The sequence below is a fragment of the Myodes glareolus genome, chromosome 23 (genome assembly GCF_982192425.1).
Source record: "Myodes glareolus chromosome 23, mMyoGla1.1, whole genome shotgun sequence".
NCBI classification, from domain to species: domain Eukaryota; kingdom Metazoa; phylum Chordata; class Mammalia; order Rodentia; family Cricetidae; genus Myodes; species Myodes glareolus.
In genome coordinates, this window is record NC_142048.1 from 7,696,862 (window position 1) to 7,717,040 (window position 20,179).

The following is a 20,179-nucleotide window of genomic DNA, read 5'->3' on the forward strand; positions in this document are numbered from 1 at the left end:
CTTGTCTAATAATGCCAGGAGTCATGGCAGGGGCATTTTCTTGCCTGGTGGCTTGCTTTTGCTTGCTTAGTTGGTTGGGTTTTTTTTTTTTTAAATAACTGTTGTTTGTTTTTTTAATCGGTTGAGATTGTGTGTGTGTGTGTGTGTGAGAGAGAGAGAGAGAGAGAGAAAGAGAGAGAGAGAGAGAGACTTTGAAGATTGTTGTGGTTTTTTGTTTGTTGTTTGTTTTGTTTTTTCTGTTGCTATATTTTGTTGAGATAGGGTCTCTTTTTCTAGCCATAACCCTAACTGGCCTGAACTTGCTTTGTAGAACAGGCTGGCCTCCAGCTCACAGATCTGTCCCCTGAGTGCTGGGATTAAAGGTGTGCGCTTCTGCTTTGAACTGCAGAGGTGACAGCTCTGAGCACTGCCATTTCATTCCCTAAGATCTGACGAACAGAGTACACTCACAGCAATCAACTGTGGGGCTGGGAAGACGGCATGATGGGGTAAAATGCTTGCCGGGCAAATGTGAGGATCTGCGCACAGAGTCCCAGAATGCACATAAATCTGGATGTGTCTGCAATTCTGTGCTCCTTCAGCAAGAGAAGGAGGCAGAGACAGCAAAAGCCCCAGGAGAGCCTAGGCCAGTCAGTCCAGCGAGACAAACTGTTGTCAGGATGGGAGGGGACAAGGACTGCCACTTATTTGATTGACAATGGCTCCCATAGGATCCTATGCCTGAACGTTTTGTCTCCAGTTGGCTACCTGTTTTGGGAAGGGATGGGAGGTGTGGCCTTGGTGAGTAGGGGTTCACTGAGAGCAGGCTGGAGGCATTCAAAAGCAATGTCATTCCTAGATAGGCCTTGTAGTTGTTGCCCCCAACATCCTAGCTCTAAGCTATTTCTCCAGGGCCATGCCTGTCTTCTGCCATGCTTCCTGCAAATGGCAGTCATGGACTCAACTCTGAAGGTTTAAGCAGGCTCTCAATAAACTCCTTCTATAAATGCTTTGTATGGTGTCTCTCCACAGCAATAGAAAAGTAAAAACGGCATACTTTTACACAAGGGCTGCCATGCGGCTGCCTAAACACAGAACTCTCCCCCTCTCTCCCCCCTTCTTTCTCTCTCTCCTTCTCTCTCTGTCCTCTTCTCTCTCTCCCCTCCTCTCTCTTTCCCCCCTTCTCTCTCTCTCTCTTTCTCTTTCTCTCTCTCTCTCTCTCTCTCTCTCTCTCTCTCTCTCTCTCTCTCTCTCTCTTCTTCTCCCCCCCCCCCGTTTGAAATGCCGTAAAGGACTAGAGAAAAGGCATGACTGTTTTTCACTTGGGAGCAGCTGACAGCAGAAACAACCCTTTTCACTACCTGCTGGAAACACAGAAAGCTCTTTAATGCCGGGGCTCTCCCAAGAAATCCTGATAGAATTGCTTGATCTGGAGGGGGGCCTAAGTGCGGAAATCTTTACCTCCCTCCCTGTATGATTCCACGGTGCATCTGGGCTTCAAAAGCACATCCATTGATCTGGCACAATGTCCTCTGGTCGCATTTCCTAGAAGCTTGTGGGAAGAGCAGGCGTTTAGGCCGTTTCTCAGACCCTGGAAATTAGAGGCTGCTCTGTCCTAAGATTACAGGTGTTCGCACACACATCAAGGCTGTCTTTCCAGTGTGATTTCCTGTGCTGTAGCTGAAGCAGCAGCAGCAGCAGCCACTAAGGACTCGTTACAAATGCAATGCAGATTTGATTTCTGAATTCAGAATTCTGGATGTGGGACCCAGTCACCTATGTTTTCAAATCCTTGAAATAGCAGTGATGTCCATGAGCGCTGAGTTTCAGCACTTGTGAGCAGTAAATGTCTACAGACACCCCAGGCTCATGAAGAGCAAGTGGGCCTTTCCTACCACTGAGCTGATCGCTCTCCTGCATGGTGTCACTTGCTAAAGGTCTCAGCGATGGAGGGGGCCAAGCCATCACCACTGTGTAATGACCTGCAACCCAGACAATACTACTGAGATGCACAGGATACCTGAGACAATAGGAGGACAGGCCCGGCAATTCCTAGCCCTGTCCCACAATCCCAGCCAGAAGATCCTACCTCCTCAAAGCCCTCTGCCACGCCAAGGCTATCCTGCTGGAAGGAAAGCCCCTGCCCCATCCCAGAGCCTTCTCTACATTAGCTGAGTTACTACTCACCTAAGTGCACAGTGAAGAGGTCTAACTGCTACGTCTCTGGCCTCCTAACCTAGATTCCTCCACCTCCAGGACCACACGTTACTTTTCTCTGGTTTTCAGTGTCGCCATTAGACCTGTGAGATTGGCTTTCTGTGATTTTCCTTTCCTTTAAGGAATGATGGTGTTGAGAATCTGCTCAGGTGCCTGTTGGCCACTATTAGTTTTTCTCCAGAGATTTTCTGCTCATTATTGTTGTGATGATGTCTGAATTCTTTATGTCTTCTGGATATTAAACCTATACAAGATATGTAATTAGCAAAAATATAGGCACGTAAAGATCCCTAGGGCTGAGAAGTGGCTCAGTGGTTGGGGGTGCTTCCTCCTCTTCCCAGCACCTAAGCCAGTAGTTCACAACCGCCTGTAACTTCAGCTCCAGGGACCTGACACCCCCTCTGGTCTCTAGGGGTATTACACTTGTGTGACACACACTCAAACACATAGAGCTGAAAAAATAAATAATAAAATTCAAAGAAGGTAAACATCCTTCCACTTTTTTAGGTTGTTCTCTTACCTCTCTGGACAATGCCTGCTTTGGTATTTGGTTTTTTAGCTTTGTCTTTATTTAAAGCTGACCTTTACTTTTTTTTTTTAAAGTCCCCTTCCCCCTCTTTTCTTACCTTAGTATACTCTATTTGGTTTGCCAGTTTGATCATCTCTCTGCTCAATCCCTCCCTTGTCCATGATGAAATTTAATTTGTGTTTTGTGATCTCTCTGCTTCACATTGTTTCAATTTTTATTAGATTGCCTTAGTTTTAGATTATATAATATTAGTTTTATATTATATTAGTTTTATATTTATTTCTCATCTTTTTCCTCACTCTTGTCGTTCTAAATTTTTCTTAAACTTTCCTTTATCTTTACTTATGTGTATGAGTGTGTGCTTGCTAGTCTGTATGTGTACTGCATGCCTGCAGTGCCCAGAGAGACCAGAAGAGGGCAGTGGTTTCCCCCTAAAACTGGACATACGGGCAGCTGTGAGAGAGGACGCTCAAAGTGGATGTGGGAACTGAATCTGGGTATTCTGCAAGAGAACCAACCGTCGGACCAACTATACAGACCCTTCACACTCGCTGAAGCATGATGAAATAAATTTGGTGCCCACCAGGATGGTTTTTGTCAGGTTTGTTTGGTTTTCTTTCTAGTTGTCACTTGGTTGGATGAAACTTGTGTTCAAGGGAACATCTTATGTTATATAGCAGATATTATGCATTATGTATTATATATATGGAGCACATGCATTTTAAAATCATTTCTGTACCTTTGACATTTGAAGAACACTTTAAATATAAAAATTCTTGTCTCACGTTTTCTTGGATTAAGAAGCATCTTGGTGAATTTATTTCCTCTCTATTATCACAGCCGGGCTTTAAGCTTGGGACTAAACGAATTCTTTTGCTAATGTCCTGGAAATCTGACTGACTTACTGAAATGTGTCTCATGGTTGGCTATTTGGGGTCAGTGTTTCCAGGTGCACAGTAGGTCCTTTCAAAACATATCCTTTTACTCCCTTGTTCATTTGGGGGGCTTCTGTAATGGTTCAGAGGTTGAGTGCAGACTGTTCTTGCCAGGGACCAGAGTTTAGTTGAGAACTCACAACCACCTGTAACTCCAGAGCCAAAGGTTCCAACACCTCTGGTTTCTAAGGATACCTTTACTCATGTGCACATATCTCTACACAGACACACAATAAAAAAAATAACAAAGGTGAGTATTTAAAACTTTAACATCCCTTGGGTTATAGTTGGAAATATCAGGACTGATCTTTCCCCCTCTTCTGGAATTTTGGATTGTTTACTACGTCACCCTTGCTGCCTCTGTCACCATGGAGACTGAGGTTGGCATGGAGAGCAGCTCCTGGCTGCAGCATAGGGAGGACGAGGCAGTCGGTTGCACCATGTCAGCATTCCAAATGCAGCGAGCTGAAGGTGGACAGGTGCCAGGCTAGCCACCTGGCCTGTCCCCGGATAACCCACTTCCTCCCTCTACCCCATAAAGGTTCCAAACCCTCCCTGAACAGCATCACCAGCAGGGAGCTGTAGCAGGCTTTTTCTTTGGACCACCAACCAGCTCTCAAATCATGACACTGAGATTTATTATTAGTTTTGAATGCTCGACTTAGCGTAGGCACAATTCTGGCTAGCTCTTTTAACTTAAATTCACCTGTTTCTCTTTATCTACCTCTTCCCTCAGGCTTATTTCCTTTCTAACTTCTGTATATCTTTTACTTCTCTACGTCTGCCTGGCTAGCATCTCCCTGGCTTCTTGCTCTCTCATTCTTCTTTTTCTCTCATTCCTCCCATTCTTTTTTTTTTATTCTAGATTTCTCTCTGCCTGCCTGCCATGCCTATCCCCCTGTGCCTATCCCCTAGCTATTGGCTGTTCCGTTCTTTATTAGACCAATCAGGTGCATTAGACAGGCAAGGTGAACCAAACGCAACACATTTTTACATAATTGAACAAATGCAGCATAAACAAAATTACACACCTTCACACAGTAGTAATCTGCAGCATAAACAAATGTGGCACATCTTTATTCCACAACAGGGGCCAAGTGTTCACACCCAATAACCTCTGAGGGACGTTTCTTATCCAAACCATAGCATCGTGCATGCCAACTCCAGTCTTCTGTTTATTTAAGTGCACCGCGTTAACTTTCCAGAACACTAGCATGAGGTGATGCTTTAGAGACTGGAATGAGTTCACTTGGCTTTCAGGTTTCTTTATTTCCTGCTCCCTTTTCTCTTGGTGTGGTAGGCACCCTTCTCTAATACTCAGTGATGGAGGTTGTGTTAAGCAAACGTGTGGCTTCCTTTTGTGTTTCTAGGACCCTCAGTTCCTACTATCTGCTTCTTCTTTTCCCTTCACAGACAAATCTCCTGCTGGGCGGTCATAACCTCACTCCTGAAAGTGACATTTTCACAAGACTGACACCTCACTTTCTCCATAGTCTCAGGCCCTTCCCTGTCATCCTCACTTTAGCCAGTCTTGAGTGCCACTGGGCCTCAGACAGTTGTCAGAATTTCTTCTGTCAGGACAGGACTCCTTAGACCAGGGTGGTCTTGCCATAACAAGATCCTTAACTGAATGCAGAGATACTTTAGCCATAGGAGGTAACACTTAAGAATTAGGACCTGCATACTTTTGAGGTGATCATTATTCAGCCTACTTAAATGTCCAGGAGACACATGCTGTGCTCTGTGCACGCTCAGGTGGAAAGATTGTAAGAGTCAGAGAATCAGGGAACTCCCAGTGAGATTTGCCTCCTAATAATGTAATAACCTGTACCCAGAAGGTCTCAGCAGCACTTCCCACACATAAGCTGAGCAAAGGCAACACTGAAGGACAGGCCATCATGGATGGGGCCTCAACCCTACACAAGGAACTATTCTTAGGCAACCAAGGAAAGCTGGGAGCAGGAGAGGTGGTCCTCCCAAGGAAGAGCACACCAATTGGTTGTCCAGTGTCAAATGGTCATCCCTAAATACATACATACAAGTTATTTTATGTGGACTGAGCAGGTTATGTTTAGGAATATACACATGTATATCTTTATAAATATTCATGCAATGTCAATTAGTGAAAAAAAAGGCCATGACTTTGTAGGATGGCAGGAAGGGAACAAATAGGAGGGTTAATGGGAAGAGAAAAATGTTACTTACAATTAATTATATTATAATCTTAAGAGAAAAACAATATTCTTTGTGGGGCTAGGGAGAGGGATCAGAGGTTAAGAGTACTTACTGCTCTTGCAGAGGACCTGGGTTCAGTCAGTGTCCAGTGCCCACATGGCAGCTCAAAACCCTTTGCCAGTTGCAGGAGATCTGACTCCTTCTGGCCTCCAGCAGCAGCAGACACACACATGGCAGACACATGTACATTCAAGAACAACCGGGAGTAAGAATAAAACTTTCAAGGACAAGTGACTACATCACACAGCTAACACTTGCTGTTCTCTTTCCTCTGTGTTTTTTCTCTGATGCTTTGCGTTTCCACTCACTCTAGATCTTTTGGTTTATGCAGTCGTTTCTTCTCCTCGTTAGATTCAGATAAAGTTTTAGAGCTAATTTTGCCTGTAGGGAAGAGAATGACACTATTCTGGGGACCATTGTGTTGAGCCGCTATGGCGATGGATGGATTACAGCCTAGGTAGCCACTTTGATTCACTGAGGATGAAAGGTTCTGCTCCCCATTCGCATCTTGTCCCTCGGGGAAAGACTGAGCAGCGCTTCTGTGTCCTGTTACTTTCAGGATCAAATGGGAAGATGGAAACCCCAGTGCGCACCGCCTGCCAGGTGATCTTAGCTACTGTTGTCATTCTGGTTGATGTGAAGGGTTTCTCCTATACCGAATGCTGTCACAGGGTCTTTGTGCACCAAGCATCTCCTGGGGTAAGAATCTTAGCTTGATTTGCAGACCCTCTCTTAGTAACACATGCCATCTCTGTTTTAGTTTCCCCCATTCAAGTGTGACAAGCGGTTCATCTTTTTCATTTCTAAAAATCTTTTTTTCATATTCTGATATTTTCCCACTGGGAGTAGAGCCTTCCTCAAAAGCAATTAATCAGAGAAGCAGATGGAGTGGTGCTGGCTGCACATGCCTGGTGGGTCCCAGCCAGAGGGCTCTAACAATGGCTCCACCTCTCACTCTGCCTGGGCTGCCTGCATATGGCCGCTGCACCCTTTGGTATGTCAAGGGAGTCACTTTTCAGACCGAGACATTGCTTTCCTCTGCTTTGACTCTCCCTTCTTCTTCCTGATCTTTTCCTTGTATTAGTGCTGCCCCCCATCGTGGTTACCATCTGCCCTTCCACCCTGGGGCCCATCCTACAGTGTGTCATCTGTAACGTTAGCTCCTATTTAGTGTGCCCCCCTTCCAGATGGCGCTAACTTCAGCATATGTCCTTCTTGTCCTATCTGCCCTCAGTTCCATTGTCTCCGATACAGACATCACAAGCTGTAACATATTGGTGGGGCCACAGCTCGTTTTACACCATTGCTCATGTAATGTCATATACCAAAGAAGGGACAATTATTGGAGGATTCTAGCCCAGTTTCCTACTTTTGAACAGAAATTATTTTTGACTTTTCTCTTTAGGGGTGTGTGTGTGTTTGTGTGTGTGTGTGTGTGTGTGTGTGTGTGTGTGTGTGTGTGTACAGATATGGATTTGGTTTCCCTCTGTCACATTACATGAATTCTGGGGATCAGACTCAAGCCCTCGGGCTTGCTTAGCAAATGCCTTTACACACTGAGCCATCTTGCCAGACTAAGAGCTCTCTTTTTAGAAAAAAAAAAAACCCAAAACATTGAAAAGAAAGTCAATACAGGAAAATGTGGTTATTTTATATCTGAAACTGGGATTGTTGTGGATTCCTTGGTGCCAGGAGCCACAGCTCCTGAACCACTTTGGATGGCCCCAAAATAAATTTTATGTTACTTTTAAGACACCCTTGAAGAAAATAGAGTTGAAATCGGAATTCAAACCAAAATTAAGTATGGGAAGAACCGTGTGTGTGTGTGTGTGTGTGTGTGTGTGTGTGTGTGTGTATGTGTGTGTGTGTGTGTGTGTGTGTGTGTGTGTAGGTTCAGAATGGGGAGTGTGGTTTCTGCTAACAACACGTTCATAAGCACCGCAGAGAGTGTCTAAAATTCCTGCCTGAGGCATCTCAAGCAGGTGTTAATGTACAAAGGTCACCTCTGTGGCTTAGAGCTCCTGTCCCTGTTTTTTGTTAACCTCAGCTGTAGGGACTCTGGCCTCCTTTCCTGGTCTTATCAAGTCTCCAAAAGTTTATTTCAAAGCCTGATTTTGTAGGTTGGTTTATAAAAAGCTCTTTCCCCCTTTCAAATAATACGGCATTATTGAAACATAATTTCTCCACCAGTTTTAGAACCTTTGTATTATGGTTTGAAGTCATAAACTGGGGTGTTTGCAGACATTTTTAGAAATCTAGAAATCCTAACGTGTGTGAGGTGACTTTCAAAGAACACCACAGCAGGGGAACCTGTGGATGATTTCTCTGCTTTTGTAGAGAACCTTCAGTTCTGAGTAATTCATCAGATTCATGGCTTCGGTTTTCACATGCCCAGTTCCAATCTTTAGATAACACTTCGTTTCCTCCTTGATGGGGTCTAGAATCCTCTGCACATCTTAGACTTTCTCTAGAAGGCTGCATGTCCAGCCTCAACCTTGTTCCTCCGAGATGAAGCAGCCGTCAGTCCACCAGAGCCGTCCTCCCATTTTGCCCTGCAAGGCGATGTCTGAGGAAAACGGGTAGAATAACAGATCAGGTGATAGTGACTGAGAAGGCAGCTAGCAACCTTGCAGATGCCATGGACTCAAGAAGATGTATTTATTCACAAATGTCTGTTGTCTGCTTTCAAATGAATTAACAGCAAGAAGGCAAAAGCTGGGCCCTGGCGGCCCTAAGGAGCTACCCAACCTCAGTTATTAGCCATCGGCAGATCAGCAAACAAGAACAGCAATAGTGAAAAACAGAGGACATTTAGTCAAAGTGGCCATATTGGGAGGAGGAGCAGATGGGTCCAGTGAGGCCCCGCCCATCTGTCTCTAGGGTCTTGCTCTGGGGTCAGCTTTAAGCTGACAGGGCTATACCTGACTCAGCGGGGCGCTAGTCAAGGGGCTCTCCTCCCGTCATCGCCATCTCTGCTCCAGCCTCTCCTGCGAGGCGGTTGGACAAGTTGTCAGAAGAACTGATGCGAAATTTTTTTTCCAAGAGGCAAGTTCCTCTTCCAGGTGGCTGCAGCCTCCACCCTTTTCCTGCTTCCTGGGAGAGATTCCTGGGGAAATTCCAATCCTGGGGGACAACTGTTTTAATTAATATGTGATGGCCGGGAAGAAGAGTCCAGGGTACCTTTAGAATATCCTCGCTCCTCCTGCCAAGACAGTTCAATCCACACTCTTCAGCACGGAAGGCACTCCACTTTTCTCAGCTGCCCTCCAGCTAAGTATATCCTAAGTGCCCCTAATGCTGTGCTTGCCATCGATGGCTGACTCTGTCTTTGTCCTTCTTGTGTAGGAGAAGAAGCAGGTTTATGTCAGCATGCCTCAAGCTAACTTTCACACTTGGTATGGAAATACTGTCTACACAGAAGGTGCACACACATCAAGTATGTAGCACAGTGGGTGGGTGGGTGTCCGTGAGGGTGTGGCTCAGTACCTGTGCAGCTCTGCACATTGTTAGGTGCTGAGCACACTCAGGCAAGAAACCAAAAGAAAGGACGACAGTCGTACCTGCCCCAAACCCTTTCCTCACGCAGGATTTTTTTTTTCTGTCCTCTGTTCCTTCACCTTTAAAGATGATTACAATTTGGTCTATGCTATACTGTAGAATTCTGTTGGCTCTTCTAGAATCTGGCCACATGGCCATCTCATCTCATCTTTGCTCACCACCATGCAGCTGTGTGGAGCACAGCCTGTCTGTTCTTTCTGCTGTGTCTGATGACATCCCTTTGTGGAAACACACCCAATGCACTCATGCAAGGCGACATGAGAGTCAACAGCGTGAGCTCATGTAGTCTGCCGTGAGACTGCATGCATGTCTTCTCTTTGTCCCTCCTCTCTCCTCCTCCCTCCCTCTCTCCCTCACTCGATCTGTGTCTCGGGATCACTTGTGCACTGACTTTATGACTAAACTCAGACCCTCATGATTATGCCCTGCCCACTGAGCCATCTCCCCAGTCCCTCACACATAGTTTTGGTAAAGAGAAACCTGATATGTGTGTTTATGGACTCTGCTTAAAGCACACCTAGGCGTACAATTGCTGGGCTGTTGGGAAGATAACACCCAGTAGTTTTTTCAGGAGGTGTTTTCTTCCTTTGCAGTTCCTTAGTGGTGCCTTTCTGTCTTTCGGCTGTGATCATTCTGATGTGTATACAGCAGAGTGGCCAAGGTTTTGACTTTGTTTTGTCTGCTGGCTGATTGAGAGAGTTAAGTATCAGAAGCCCGTGCCTCAGTGCCCTGCGTGGTCTAAGGAATCGCCAGATGTTCTGCTGCAGAGACCTTGGCTTATCCAACCTCTGGTGGTTGAGGGACTTCCAGCCTGGGCACCCTCAGTTATAGGGCATGACTGGTTACCCTGGACTCTCTCTCCAGCCCAGGGGCTGGGCTGCCCTTCCCCAGAGGCTCTTCCCTACACAGACATTTTATTATCTGGTCCCTCTCTTCGACTCTCATGGCCGGTCTCTTGGACCAGGTTGCTGCTCTCGCCTTCCCATTCTCCTCACACTGCTCAGGGTCATGTCCTCTCTTCTGGCCCCTCTCTATCTACCATAAACTTTCTCCTTCACCATACCTAGGAGCAGCCATGTCCTTTTTGGGTTTTTTTTTTTTGGTTTTTTTTTGTTTTTTTGTTTTTTCTCATTCAGCAAGGTCCCTCCATGAGCCAGGACCTCATGTTTACTCAACTAGGCTATAAGCCAGCAAGCCTACTGCCTCCACTCACCTTAGAGTTGGGGTGAAAATCACTCATCTGATGCACTGCTTGTTAAGTGAGGGCTGAGACCATAGCTCTGGTCCTCACGATTGTGCCAAAAGTGCCTTAACCATTCAGCCATTTTTCTAGCTCCAGTGAATCCTTTTCTTATACTGAGACAATTACGAGTGTCTCATTCTACCTTTCTGTCAATTTGTCCTTTGATGATCAGTAAGTTTCTAGTCAGACATCCCCAGACAAGTTCCTTGCCATGAGAAAGACACAGACTCAGAAGCAGGAGGTCCCCTTGGTGACTCCACCCATGGAACTCTTGGGAGCTCTCACTGAAGTAATTATTCCTTTGTGAGGTCACCACTGAACAAAACCCCCATCAGGCTCCTTTGCGGGAAGTGAAGCACGGGTTGTTTTTCTTAGCCAGGCAGACCACGATCAAGCCCCAGTGAGTCTCCTCTTCCTTCTTTTCCTTTCTCCTCCTCCTCCTCCTCCTCTTCCTCCGCCTCCGCCACCGCCTCTTCTGCCGCTGCCTCTGCTGCTGCTTCCGCCACTGCAGCCGACTTCTCCCCTTCTATTGAACGGACCACTCTGGAGCATAATGTTCATTGTGTTTTGTTTCTGTGCGGCTGTGGGAAGAACATCAGCTCCTGTCCCCTAACCCCTTTCCTGGGTATGCTGACTAGTTTTCTGTCAACCATGACACATGGTAGAGTTATCAGAGAGGAGGGAACCTCAAGTGAGAAAATGTCTCCATAAGATCTGGGTGTGGGTCTGTCGACTTACTTTCCAAATAAAAAATGTTTATTTCCCCCTTCAGTCTTTGTAAAATCCTAGCCCCTTATTTCTTCTTCATTGAAGGCAGGAACTCCTGGAGCAGAGCCTTCAGCTGGTGTGCAGATTCAGAGAATAACACATTTTTTTCCTGTACAACTGACTCTACAGATTGTCAAAATGCATGGTTTGGCCAGAAATGTAATCTCTTTTAACCTGCTCCCTAGATCCTTAACCAAAAGGTTAACCTGTTGTGGTGATGGTTCTTCACCATCAGTACCGTACTTCTGAACATAAACTGCCCATAATCCAGCCAGAGATGGGAGAAAAAGTCAGATCTGGACCCTTCACAAGGTCCACATTGGGGGACTGGAAAGCTAGCTTTCTGACCTCTGTCTCCCTCTGATTTTAAGAAATCTTGATTGCTTGTCTCAAGGCATAAATTCCACACAGGTCCCCAGTGACAAAGAGCAGTTCTATCTCTCTAAACACATTCTTCACAATAGAGAATATCTTTCTGAATGCTGGGACACCCACCTCCACGCCCCCTCGACCCTGGTGCTGGTTTCAAGCCTGCTTGTCCTTTGGCCTTTTCTCTCAGTCAGGAATTTCAATTTTCCTTCCATTGAACTATTGAATTTTAGCAGCCACAGAATCTCTGCCAGTGACACTCTGAAGCTCTCCTGATAGCTTAATTTCCTTCTATTACTGAGAGGCCATTCTCAGAGTCACCCTGAACCTTAAAGAACTCTGCATAATGGCTGTTTGCTTCTGTATTTACAATGGGATTCTGTTTCTCACAGACATCGGCGTTCTGTCTCCCTGGCTATGCTTTCCTTAGGCTAATATTAATAATGTAGTGTGGGGAAATTTTTTTTATTTTCTCCCCTAAGAAGAAATTAACTATTCAGAGTGAGTACTGAGTGAATATCCTACCCCCCACTGTATCCAGTCTCCCTCAACTCCTCACCAAAGGGAGGAGTCTGTCTCTTCAGATAGCAAAAAGGCCTTTTAGCAACCTCCGTTCTCAGCTTTCTGGATGGAATGTGGGTGTTTGATTTTATCTCCTCCGTGGAGGAGACCTCCCTATGTGATTACCATTCCTGGGGCTCGTAGTGATTCTCTGTGAATGCAAGGACCTCTGTTCCCCCATCACTGTATCACGTAAAGCAATCTAATGTCTCCTATTAATATGTACACATTCTATTGGTTTTGCTCCTGAAAGTAACCCTAGCCAATAAACAATCCATCCCAGTCTGTTTAAAACAGCTTTTCACACCGTGACCAGGGAGAAAGTCACCTCTGATTTCCTGGGGCCTCTCTAACATAGGGGAAAATCAAAGTTCTCCAGTTCTCCCAGGGAGTTTGTCAGGGGTCCTCTCTGATGCTTCTGGATGACTCCTGATGAAGGATGCTGTGGAATGCGGTTCTGACCTCACATGAATCGCCTTATGTGATCTTCCTTGCATTCCTATGCCAGTTCAGTATGAGCTGGTGAAATGAAAAATGAGAAATCTCAGTGCAGTGACGTCCAGTTGAGGTGTGACCTAGATTCTGGTCACACAGAGAGAAGCATCTGAAAATTGAGAACATGAGGCCACCTAACTGGCTGCACTTCAGAGGATTGTATTTATTACCCGAGAACATTCTCTTGAAACCTTAGGACGCTCTCACCTCTGCTGTGAACTCACAGATTCCAATATCGCCCGAGCAGTCAGGAGGTCGGAGAGCAGCGGTCTGAGGTAGCAGGTCTCCCCTGGTGAACCCACAGAGACCTGCAGGCTGTGATTAAAGGCAAGCGTCTTGGGATGCTACTAGCCCTTCGCCGACGTGTGTGGGAGGGTGACCCATGTCACCTCAGACCCACAGCTCTCTCTTTGCTCTCTTGGTGCTGAATCTAGGATTGCTGGCAAGGAAGTGAGGAGATCGCGTGGGAAGGGAAAAAGTCATAACAAAGACTTGACCTTGGCGGGGTCAGGCTGGCGATCTCGCTGACGGAAATAGGTTGAGCCATAGAAACTAACCAATGATGATGCATCATGCCGAATAGAAAACAGAAATTTCAGGGCTGGGGAGATAGTTCAGTTGGTAAAGTGCTTTTGAGGCCTGAATTCTGACCCAAGTCCCACATTAAAAACCATCCAGACATGGTGGTATATGCCTGTAATTTCAGGGCCGGGGAGGTGGAGACAGGCTCCTAGGACTCACTGACCAACAGAACCAGTCACATAAGTGGGTCCCAGGTCCAGTGAAAAACCTTGTCTCAAAAACATGTCCTTGAGGATGACAACTGAGGTTGGCCTCTGCCTACTGCCATGCATACATGTGTATCCATGCACATATTTACACACATAACCCCCAAACATGTACATACACATAAAAACGCATGCAAAATAAAAAGGAGACACATTCATATGACTCAAATATATTGACAGTTTACTTTCTATGTCTTCCTGTTATTCTTGGATTGATGACTCAAATCATTGATTCAGCTCAGCGCCCTTCGCTCAGCTATCCAATCTTACAGTTTCTAATGTTCTTTGTACGTTTATTTGTAGCTGCGGTTTTTCAAATGGTCTCTCTACCCTGGGCTCTTGCTTACACTATGCCCTTTCTGAAATCTCCCCTCTCCTGTCCAAGTTACTCATCTTGCAAGTATTAGGTGAAATGCAGTCCCACGAGAAGACATTGCCCATCCATCCGTTCCTTCTACTCTGCTACTTGCTTTAAGCATCTTTGTCTTTCCAGGGAACTTGATCCTGAGTTTGTCATCTGTGTCAGTGTCGACACGAAAAGCTTGCTGCTCCTACCATGTGTCCTGAGCAAGGGGCATGGCAGCCCTCTCTGTGACTCATTTTGTGCTGCTGACCTCTCGGTGACATCTGTTTTCACATAACGACTGGAGTGGGATAAGGTGTTTTGCATGTTCTGTTCAACAGGAACTTAACAACAGTCCTTGGACCACAAGGCACTGGGAAGAAAGTGATGAGGGTTGTGTCTTTCCCTTACTCTCTGAGGGGTTCTCTCTCCTACCCTGCTCCCTAACCAGCCTGATCCCAACTTCTCATCACCTGTGAGCTTTAGGGACAGGAACTCGTGGGAGCTCACCACACCCAGTTTGAGGGAATACAGTGTGGTGGGCACAGTAGACACAGTAAGTGTTCACTGGGAACTTGTGGTTGAATGACTGAAGCCTCAGAACCACAGAAGACTTCCTTTTGGTTCCAAACTGCAAGCCCCTCTGCTCTAGGGCGACTTCATCAGCCCCAAGGGCCCCTGCAGCTTCTGCTTGTTCACCACCATCCATATCTTGTGCATGTTTTTTTGGGTTCTCAGGGAGAGAACTAGACAAGTAACAATCTTTCCTTCCTGGAAACCATCCGAACACCTTTAGCGACCTCCGGGCTATCCCCACACCAGCTCTGTTTCCATTCTGCAGGGATGAGTTAGCCCACAGCTGATTTGCTTGTCTTTTATGTTCTTAAGAGTCACTTGACCCCAAGAACACATGGCCCAACAGCCACTTGAACCCTAGTGAGTTCTAGCTCTCAGCTAGGAAGTTTTGTCTTCTGAGCCCTTTAGTGCCCCACATACATGCATCTCCTTTTTGGGTAACTTGCTATCTCAATAATACAATATAATAAGCAACCAGCAAACAAGGGACTTATGACAACCAGCGCTTATTTACTGAGTATATTCATGTGTGAGCTGAACAGCCTTGTTAGCGTAGGCAAACCTGATCACAGTGCTGTTGGCTCATACACCTGCTGCCAGCTCGATCATTCAAGAAGATCTCAGTTGGGTTATAGTAACTGTATTCCACATGGCCTCTTGTCCTCCAGAGCATGGGCTGACCTTGTTCGTAAGAAGACCACCAATGTTCCAGAGAACTGAGGAAGAGCTGGCCTATGGCTTAGTGGTAAAGTACATGCAAAATATGTACAAGACCCTGGGTTTAGTCACCTATACCTGTGTGTGTGTGTGTGTGTGTGTGTGTGTATGTGTGTGTGTATGTGTGTGTGTATTTATGTAAGTAGACTACAAAATGTGTACATATAAAAAGCATGAAAATTCTAAGTTCTCTTGAGGTCTTGGCTCAGAGCTTACTGACCCCTCTGTTTCATTGAACAACCCAAATCACAAGTCAAATTCAGTAGGTGGGGCTTAGACTTCATCCCCCAATGAAGCTGCAAAATTCCACAGCGTCTAGGGAACTGAGGGCATACTGCCATGTGTCTCTCATACAGAAAAGCTGTCTTGCAAGCTCAGTCAATCAAAGTGATGATAACCAACTTAATAACTCGAATTAGCTTTAGTTCATCTCAGGAAACTCGCCAGGTTCTAGTAGGCATTGTGATGTTAAAGTCAAGTTTGAGAAGAGGTTAGCGTCACCCATCCCCCAAACTCCCTGTGTATATGAGACCAGTATCTAAGAAGAAATGCAATTTAGCATCTCTTTAAGACCTATAGTCCCTGGATAGGCATCGAAGAGAAAGGAGAAAGTAACTGTGAGAAATTAAAATAGGAAAAGTTCATTTTTTTTCTCTTGTAAGTGGCACACTACTAATGAAGTCAATGGTCTAGTTACCATATTCAGTACTTTTAGTTACAGCCCACAGCTGCCCTTCCAGAATCCTGGGTGCTGGAGGGAGTACAGGACCTCTCGGCACTCATTTTTAAACTTCCCATGAGTCTATAATTACTTCACAACACTGTTAAAAATGACTGGAGGACACACACTGCGGCCTTGAACAATTGCGGTGGGGCTTGTGGAGCTGCTGCGCATCTCTCGACTGCGGAGTGACGCTGTCACTGGGGCTGCACCCATCAGCTCGGCCCAGCATTGTTCCCCAACTCCTGGAAGAAAACCACTCAGAAGAAAAAAATAGAATGGCAAGCACCTTCTCCTTTGTTATTTTACTAAATTTTCTCAAGAAGCCTTTGAAGTTGAGGTGAGAACGCCAGAATCAGCAGCCAGGTTTGAACACTGAATGAGGTGGGGTTGGCCAGGAAGCCTGCGGGGTATTCTTTCACACCCAGCTCTGACCTTGGCTGGCTCCCTTCTTCCTCTGTCAGATTAACTGGGTTGCTTTTTTTCCCAGGCAGAGCTGGAATAGAGGAAGGGTCTGGATCCTCCCTCCCCATTTTATATATATAACCTCTCTTTCAGAGTACTGTCTTAAATTTGAATCCAACTGTCATAAGAAAATCTGAGCTTAGTTACTTTCCTTGCTCCTGTTGTCCCTTAAGGGAGTGTGTGTGTGTGTGTGTGTGTGTGTGTGTGTGTGTGTGTGTGTGTCTATGTGTCTGTGTGTGAGACTATGTGATAGTGATGGAACCCAGGGCTTCAATTTATTATTTCTTTTTATTGATGAATAAGTTGTCATCTAAGCCAGAAAATTTAGTAGGGTAAACTTTTCCCTTGTGTGTGCATCTTTCCATGCAAGGGATTATGCATGTGTGTCAGGTGTGTGTGAGCATGTGTATATGTGTGTGTGTGTAGAAGCCTGAAGTCGGTCTCGTGTGTTTTTCTTCATTCCCACTGTATTTATTGAACCAGGGGCTCCCTAAAGCTGAACCTGAGCCCACCAATTAAGACACTCTAGCTAGCCAGCTTGCCGCAGGGATCGCTGTCTCAGCTGCCGTAGAATCGGAATTCAGTCGACTACCAGGCCTGCCCAACCTTCACTTGGCTTCTGGGATCCAAACTCTGCTTCAGACCCTTGCAAGTCAAGTGCTTTACCCACGAAGTCATCTCTCCAGACTCAGGTCATACCCAAGTTCCTCGCCTACTGCAACCTAAGCCCTGTGATTCTCCCCTCTCCCACACACTCTCTCTGCAATACAGACCGTCGCACTTCTCACCAAGGCTCTTTCAGGAGCTTTCTGATTGGTCCCCAACTCCATTTTCTCCCCTTATTACCTTCGTTCTGAGAAACCTTTGAACCCGAGTATCCATTGCTCTCCCCAGCCTGCTGTCTGCCTGGTGTCTTCTCCCAAACAACTCTGAGTCTCCTCCAATGCCATAAAGCCAGTGTTTGGATCTTACCCACAGCCCCTACTTACCCCACAATTTCTCCGTTCAGTTTCCGTGGATCCTAACTCTTACCTGGTCTGTGCAGCCACCAAGCTGCAGCTCCGCCTTGGTTATCTATGGCATTCTCCAAAGCCTGGACATGTCGGCTAATGAAAATTTCTCCAATCCTTGGCGAAAGTCTTCCAAACAACATTGCCAGCAATATTCTCATCAATAGCACTATTGTTTCCATGCCTCTAGATTACAGGTGGCTTAAGCCTCTATTCCTGGTGTGTCCATAAACTCCTCCCAAGCACACATAAAAACCAGAGCCGATTACACTTTCCTCACTTGGACTCCCATCTCCCCCTGGGGCTACATAAGGACTGCAGGACTCAGGGCTCACGTGTCTTTCTTCCGGGTTGTGGTCAGAACAAGAATGACCTAGGCCAGAGGTGGGCAGCAAGGAGAACAGGATCTTACTCTCCTGGGACTTTTTATGTGATGCATAACGTCTTTGGAGAGCAGTCCAAGACAGCTTAGAAGGGTCTAGAAGTCTATTGGTATTCCAGAGTCCTAGGATCAAGTTGCTGTCAATGACTGGAAAAGAAAAAGAAACTGTGAAATCTTGCTCATAAGGCAAAGGCACCTCCAGGTCCTCATGTTGAAGGTTCAGAATGGGTGAGGTGTGGGGACGGTCACACCTACACTCTTAGCATCGGGACAACCAAGCCAGGAGAACTGCATGCTTTAGACCAGTTTGGGCTACAAAGTGAGATCCTGTCTCAAAAACAAATAAGTATCTAAAAAATGTGACACACAGACAAACATGCAGGCCAAAAACTCCTATACACAAAATAATAAAATAAATTAGAAAATTCTTTCAAAAAAGTATCTGGGTCAATAAGATGTCTCAGTGGGTAAAGATAACTAATTACTGCCAACCTGGCTACCAGCCAACCAAAGTTCTATCATGGGAGGATGTAACATGAAAGGCCGACTTGTTGGAGTATCTGTCCCACCCAGTACCCCACAACTGGCAAGCCCCAAAGGAAAATCACACACAGGACTCCATAAGATTATAAACTGATTGGCCCATTAGCTCAGGCTTCTTGTTAACTAATTCTTACATCTAACTGTAACCTATAATTCTTGTCTATGTTAGCCATGTGGCTCAGTACCTTTTCCAGCAGGGCAGGTTACATCTTTGTTTCTCTATGGTCTGGGCAGGAATGGCAGAGGGAGCTTCCTGCTTCCCAGAATACTTCCAGTCTCTTTGCTCCACCTCTACTTCCTGTCTAGCTTTCCCACCTATACTTCCTGCCTGGCCAATCAGCATTTTATTAAAATATAATTGACAGAATACAGACAATTCTCCCGCACCAGGAGGACCCACACAGTGGAAGGAGAGAACCAACTCCCGTGTTCTTTCACCTCCCATGTGCACACGCGCACGCACACAACCACAGATGTAATAAAAAGTTATATTAAAACTCTCTAGCTTCTAGAACTTTTGCACTTGATCCTACTGACACCTTCTCTGAGAGTCATGGACAAACAGCAATGTGGGAGCTGGTACAGTCAATGGGGCCCTTGGTGCTGAGGGCTAGAGGCACGGTGTTTGAAAGTGCGGCACTGTTGGTGTTTCCTAACGCTGGTGGTGGTTGGTGACTTTTTCTTGTGCCTGTCAACAGTGGATGGTTGTTATTTGCATCCCATGAGGATGACTAGCAGAGGGTGTGGATGTGGGAAGAGTACCTGTCGCCCCCTTAAACCACCTCAGCGTAAGCCACTGTCACAAGCGGCATCTCCAGTCTCAGTCACTGACAGGACTGTTGGGAGCTCCAGGAATGGCGCCTGTCTGATTCCTTGGCATCCATTATATGCTTGTCACATTAGATATTACCACGGCTGTGACTGAAGCTTGGTGGCCCCAGGAAGCCGGGGGGGACCTTCCTTCTCAAGGCTAGGAAATCTTCAGCAGTTCTTGTGATTTTCTGTTTCTTTAACTTATTAGTTTTTCTATGAGGATGCCAAAGGCTTGTTGAAGAAGGGATGAAGGGACACAGAAGCCTGATCAGTATTGAATCAATTATTCAATCAACCCATGAGGCAAATGAAAGCTCTTTTAGGCCAACTGGACTGGAGGTTTTGTGGAGATCTTTCTCGGGGCCAGCTGGAGTTTATGCACACAAGGACAAGGAAGTGGGAAAGGCAGAAGGAAAGGAACATGCGCTCCGGGAGTCTCAGTCCCCAGGGCTTCCTAGCCTCCTCCACCTGGGATGGTATCACTCCGGGGTGAGCGAGCTACAGGGGTCCTCTGTGGAGTTAAGACCACAAGATCCAAAATGCCCGAAGAGACATCAGTGCCTTGGGGTTGGGGGTGCAGGGAGATGAAATGCACTGGTTTATTCCAGGCCATTCTCCAGGGCCATATGTTCTATGCATTTTCTGTCTTCTCAGCTTGGGTTGGGACTTGATTTCATGTGTACATGATAGGCAAATATTGAGAAACCACTGAGCTACCTCTCTACCCCTGACTCTGGAAACAGTTTCCTTATGTGACTTGGGATAGCCTGGAACTTACTATAGCCCAGGCTGTCCTCAAACACACAATCCTCCTGCCCACTTCTGGAAAGTGCTATAATTACAGGCACAGACTGCCATGGTTGCCTTCCAAAGGTTTTTGTTCTGTTTGTTTCTGAGACAGGGCCTCATTGTGCAGCTGCACCTGGCCTGGA

General features: G+C 46.1%; 1 pseudogene across 1 annotated transcript in view; it reads left to right on the plus strand.

Annotated features, from left to right (window-relative positions):
- The first annotated feature begins 11,011 nt into the window (after positions 1-11,011).
- The window catches only part of LOC125405957 (small ribosomal subunit protein uS10 pseudogene), a 28,386-nt pseudogene continuing 19,218 nt past the window's right edge, over positions 11,012-20,179 (plus strand). Inside the window, exon 1 of the transcript XR_015736142.1 lies at positions 11,012-11,096. The product of XR_015736142.1 is annotated as a small ribosomal subunit protein uS10 pseudogene (transcript). The remainder of the gene's footprint in view (positions 11,097-20,179) is intronic.